Source organism: Periplaneta americana, chromosome 11, assembly GCF_040183065.1.
Source record: "Periplaneta americana isolate PAMFEO1 chromosome 11, P.americana_PAMFEO1_priV1, whole genome shotgun sequence".
Classification (NCBI taxonomy): Eukaryota; Metazoa; Arthropoda; class Insecta; order Blattodea; family Blattidae; genus Periplaneta; species Periplaneta americana.
Genome location: NC_091127.1, coordinates 130,501,921 through 130,507,920, shown reverse-complemented (window position 1 = coordinate 130,507,920; position 6,000 = coordinate 130,501,921). Strand labels below are relative to the sequence as shown.

At 37.1% G+C, this 6,000-nt stretch overlaps 1 long non-coding RNA gene across 1 annotated transcript in view; it reads left to right on the top strand.

Annotated features, from left to right (window-relative positions):
* The first annotated feature begins 382 nt into the window (after window positions 1-382).
* The window catches only part of LOC138708635 (uncharacterized), a 308,542-nt gene continuing 302,924 nt past the window's right edge, over window positions 383-6,000 (top strand). The window contains exon 1 of the long non-coding RNA XR_011334742.1: window positions 383-424. This is a non-coding gene — a long non-coding RNA (uncharacterized lncRNA). The remainder of the gene's footprint in view (window positions 425-6,000) is intronic.

Here is a 6,000-nt window from a genome sequence, read left to right as displayed (position 1 = left end):
TTGTTTCGCATCACAAGTTCAAACCGCAACTTAGATAAGTTAAGTTTGAGACTTATTCTATAGTTTTATCATCTATAATTTTTTTTTATTTTGCAGGTAACTTTCCTAAAAATGTCATCACTAGACTCAGGATCCGAGACAACTTAAGAATGAAGTGAAGATACTGTGCAACGGAGTACAGATGGAGTGAGGTGGCGCGTTGAGTTTTGTTTACCTGTGCGTTAGTGTACAGTCCGGTTCGTGATCAGAGGTACAGTATTCTTCCGTCTTTCCTTACGAAACGAATTCAAGCCATCACAGTGCATTTTCAATTCATAGTGAACAGTTTTTTCGAACTAGTTGCAAGTAGGCTATATACTGTACATGGTTGTTGATTGTAAAGCTAACGCCTTCAACTTCGCCGAGGGACATGAAAACTTGTGAGGTATGTATCCTACTTCATTTTCCACAGTCTCTAGATTATACAGGGACATCATTTTATTTTTACTTGCATTTTTATTGTACCTGCATTTCTGAATGTACTTCACTCTCACCCCTTCACTAATGTCCTTGCTCCCGTCAGACACACAAACTTACGGCCGCTGTTACATTCGAAGTCTTCAAGCAGTGAAGTAAACACTGCAGTGTATAATGTGTTTCAGACATATGATTGCGTTTTCTATAGAAGAAAGAACCTATATTAATAATATCTTACTAAAAAATTATATTCAAGAAACGATAAATTCAATTTCATAGAATATGCTTCAAAATGTTTTTAATAATATGCGCACTGAATTGAAGCCTGCATTGAAATGAACGGCAACCATTTTCACCAACTTGTTTAAAAATTCAGATTAGCTTTTTTTGAATTGAGGTGGCTAGAAGCAAAAGAATGCTAGTGACTTTTGTAATAACATGAGTTAAGTGTATCCAGTGTAAGCAAAAGTATCTAAAATTTTAGTGGCAAAGGGATATTTTAATCGCATCACACATTAAAATTGAAATAAAAAATTTCACCGATTTTACGAAAGCTTAAATATTTAAACCCCATTTTCTCAAAAGTAACTTAAGTGCACTTACAGCCCTTTACTTATGACCTCCTCAATTTAAATGCACTCTCTATATTGTATGATAACATCAATAATTAATATGCTAAATAAAGTAGACATTACATAACGAACATAGCCGCCTGTAAAGTTGAGTTTTTCAAAAAAAAAAAAAAAAAGTTACTTCTCTACCGTATTTTGATAAATTCCGTAAAAGTGATGATCAAACTGAAAATCGTAATATCGTATTTCCCTACAACATAAATAGATAAACTACTTTTCTCTCCTCCTATACCTAGTAAAATGATTTGTTTACATATTGCACTAGTAACATCAAACTCCTGTAATGGAAGGGAGCAACAGTGTTTCCGAATATAGCCAGGTGAATGTTAAAAATGTTGGTAAAAATAGAGTGATGTTCCTGTACTATTAACAGTAGAATATGACGTAGCACATTGACGTCGTTGTTTACATACACAATATGTCTGTCTACTAAGTTCAGGGAACTTTATAGTCAAGTTGTGCGTACATTGGTTGCTAAAGTGTTCCGAATCCTAAGCCTGGTCATCACTTTAGTTTTCGCTTCTGAGATTTTAAAATCATAATGTTTGCATACATTGTTTAGGTAATGTAGAGTATACTGTAAGTCTTCTTCTTTTATTTGAAATATAATATCACTGACATATAGTAAAATATTATAACTTTCAATGTTGTTTGAGACAGTAGAGCAAGTGGACAGTTTCAAATACTTGAGGTGTAGTAGAAGCAGTAACATGAGCTGTGCCATAAAGTCAAAAAGAAGAATAGCAATGGGCAAGGAAGCTTTTAATAGAAAACAATGAGCATCTTCTGCGGACATCTGGATAGAAAAACTAAGGAAGAGACTAGTAAAATGCTTTGTGTGAAGTGTGGCATTGTATGGGGCAGAAACATGGACATAACGACTAAGTAAAGAGAAACGACCTGAAGCATTTGAAATATGGATATGAACAAGAATGGAGTGCGTGAGATGGACAGGCAGAATAAGAAACTAAACTGTGCTGGAAAGAGCGGATGAAATAAGAATGATGCTGAACAGTGGAGGCTCGTGGGTATTGAATTAAGGGGGGCTGCATACAAAAATAAAAAAAGCAACTTACTTTATTTAAAGATAAGTTCCATGCGCTTTGTCTTGTAGGTTGCAAACTTTTGAATCATCTTCTTATTAAAATCCGATAAGTCGTTTAACATAATCTTTATAATGGAAAACGTAGCCAATGCGGTCAGTCTCTCTTCTCTCATCGTATTTCTAAGATAGGATTTTACTCTCTTCAAACACGAAAAGCAACGTTCTGGTTCGGAAGTTGCATTGGTTGGTGATAGCTATGCGTAGTAGTTTCACAACTTCTGAAAATGAGACCTGCAAGTTCTCAAATAGAAGAAACTGCAAGAACTTGACTGCGTCACTGATATTTCTGAATTCTTGTCTCTGATACAACACAGTGACTTCCGTTTTTAGTTTGTCTTTATCGAACATTGGAAAAAGCTTCACACATACATTTAGGTCATTTTCAGGAAATGAGCTTTTGTAACAATCAGATTTTTCTTGGCACAGAAGAGAAGATGTCAGATGATCTATGAACTGGAATCGGGTGTTAGCTTGTGTGGTAATGAGGTCACACACTTCCTTGGCTGCCGCAACCCTTGCCTGAATTCCTTCGACCTTACGACGCTTTTTAAGGTTTTCATTTTCACAGAACTCGCTGCTCAACTATGCACTGTTCCGTATTGTCTATATGGCATTAACAAAGCTTGATATGCAGAGTCGACCTAGTTAGCATAGTCGGTTGCGGGTTCGATCCCGGTCCAGGTCAATGGGATTTAAGTGTGTTTAAATGAGAGAGGCTCATGTCAGTAGATTTACTGGCATTTAAAAGAATCCTGCGGGACAAAATTCCGGCACATCGGCGACGCTGATATAACCCCTGCAGTTGCGAGTGCCGTTAAATAAACCATTATTTAATTTTTTATATTCAGATTTGAACATTTGAAATATCTAACTGGCGATGTTGTAGTTGGTTGTGTAATATATCTACGTGATACATCAATAAATGAAAAAAAAAACTGAGCCAGAAATAGAATTTAGGATCTTCAAGAGTCGGTACGCACCAGGGCGCTTGCTTCATTTATTGTGATGTTAGATATTTCAGATTCCATAATGGTTTGAAAACTTTCTAGCAATGGTTCCTTCTTCTCATGAACAACATTTACTGTTCTTATTTTAAAACTCCATCTTGTTGCCCCAGCTGATGGAATTGTCTTTGAAACTCATTAATCTAATACAGACTGTGTGGAGATCGAGAGAAGAAAGCAGAGATACTGGATAAATTAGCAAAAAATATGCGAGCTTTTGCATTTTGTTTAGCGCCTCTTTCCATTATGAGATTCAACTGATGGGCACTTAATTTCACATTTCTTCTGAATTGTTAAGGTACTGAACTGAATAGACGGTAAATATTGTGGAGAATTAAACATTGTTGCACTTGTTATACTCACAACATTAAAGAAAGTGTATTTAAAACTGCGCGCTACTGACAAACTGCTGCAAATTTTGCAGCGCCTGGAAACTCTGAATTCTGGACAAGGGGCAGCAGAGGGAGGGATATAACTAACGCGCAAAGCATCCGGGATGACACTGGCAGCTCCAGGGGAGGAGGTGGCTTCACCTTATAGTCCTTGTCTCTGGTTTCGCTCTGGCAGCACCAGGGGAGGAAGTGACTTCACTAACGATTGCGTGCATGTCAATGAGAGCGAAATTTTTTAAAAAATTCGAGCGGCTAAATAGAGACTGTATAATAAATGTATTTCACAACATAAAACGAGACAAGAGCCACAAATGTCTGGGGGTGCTGCAGCTCCGCAGCCCCCCTTCGAAAGCCGCCCCTGATACTGAAGCTGATCAGGAAGAGAAAAAGGAATTGGTTCGTTTACTGGCTGAGAAGAAATTATCTACTGAAGGATGAACTGGAAGAAATGGTGAACAGGAGAAGATTTCGAGGCAGAAAAAAATATCAAATAATTGACGACATTAAGATATATGCATCATGTGCGGGGATTATAAGGGAGGCAGAAAATAGGAGAGACTGGAGAATGCCGAGTTTGCAGTGAAAGACCTGCCCTTGGGAAAAACAGTGAATGAATGTTGTTTAATTTAATGCCTTTATTAAAATTACTGTCCTCAAAGGTGAGCTAAATAATAACCACAAAATAATATTACTTTTGGTCAGTACCGGAATTCTGAAAGTCTTATGCTTAGGAAAATGTTGCTAAATATTGAAACAACATTACTTATATACAGGGAAAGGAAGTTCATGTCCTAAAAACGTGAAGAATATGTATGCATTTATGCCGTAAAAATAGGTAAATATGCTACAAAATACGCAGTATCAGTCGGAGATTATTTTAACAGAATAATAAAGTGTAGGTAACTTACGTTTAGTCTATGGATTTTGAAGTGCTTGCCTCATTGCTGAATGCTCCATGTATGCTGTTACAGTTCACAACTAAGCAGTGACGTATGTTTTCTGTTGTCATTCTTCGCCTGTTGTCTCTCAGCACAGCTTTGTGACGCGAGAAACTTCGTTCTACGTCAGAAGAAGTAAGAGGGGCTTGCACAAAAGCTGTGAACTGTTCTATAGAAAATTTTGTTGATTTTTGGGGTCTTTTTCCTTCGAGAATATCTTGAATTTCTTTAAGTTGCTAATAGCCACGGTTTTTGGAAAGAATATTTGCTGTTTTCTCGTTCACTTTATCTCCTACATTTCCTGGAACTAATGTTAAACTGGATATTGTTCTATCGAAGTCTGCTAAAGACTGCAGTGAAGGAATACTAATTGCTAACTTGACAGGCTCCCTATGAGGGCGTCATCGTTACGTTCAAAATTCATAAACATAAATTAGTCGTGTTTACGAGGTTACACACTTTTAAAAATGAGGGAAAAGTAAATAAACATATATAATATGCTATTTCCCTGGATAACTGTTAAAATATGATGCTTTTATAAATAAAGGCAAAATATGCACTTTTATGCACAATAAAAGTTATATCATTGTATTCAGAAATTTGTGATTCATGTAGATAATCTTTCAGCATATTCACACAACGATAGAGAACAAATATGCAAATGCATGAACTTCCTTTCCCTACTTATAAAATACTAAATTGAAGTGCTTTACTTAGAAGAATCAAGTGGGAGGAAATTTCTTACAATCGCATAGGGTAACTCAAGAATCTAGTGGACCGCACTCTGATCTGATAGAGCGGCAGCTGTATTTCTAGGCCTTCTGAAAACGCAGACATCAGCGGGCTGAGTGTTTATGAACTGTCGCAAAAACGAGACGTCAGGCGTTCTGCGGTCGTGTCTAGTTGCCAGGGTGACAGTTGTTCAGCGTTGCTGGCAGATGTCGCGTCCGTCGCCCGCGGATTTCGTTTGTAATTTGTTCCGTACAAATGACATTCAAATGTTAGGCTGTACTTCATTTTCACTGTTTATGCGGGGAATTGGAACGGCCGAGCTCTGTCTGTATGTCTCTCAAACTTTTTTAACGAGATGTGCGTTTGACAATGCGTAGGTGGTACTTGGTTCTTTGAAAGGATACTGGATTTGAAACGCTGTCTGCGCCGTTGTAAAAGCCCGGGGAATATGATCTCAAACACTGATGACAGCATAGCACAACATCACTCCACTTATGTCGCTATTTATTTTCTAATTACAGAACATGATACGGACTCAAATTAAAAAGATAATATTGCAGATGTAGACAAGTGCACGATTTAGGCGCAATGCCCTGATCTTGTTTTAAAAGGTTCCTTAAAAATTGCTTCAAATTGTGTCATTTAAGCCTTTGCTGAAATTTGTATTGTTCTGCAAATTTAGAACTTATTTATAACGTGGGATACATACAAGACGGAATTAAATATCCTTGATAGTGGAAT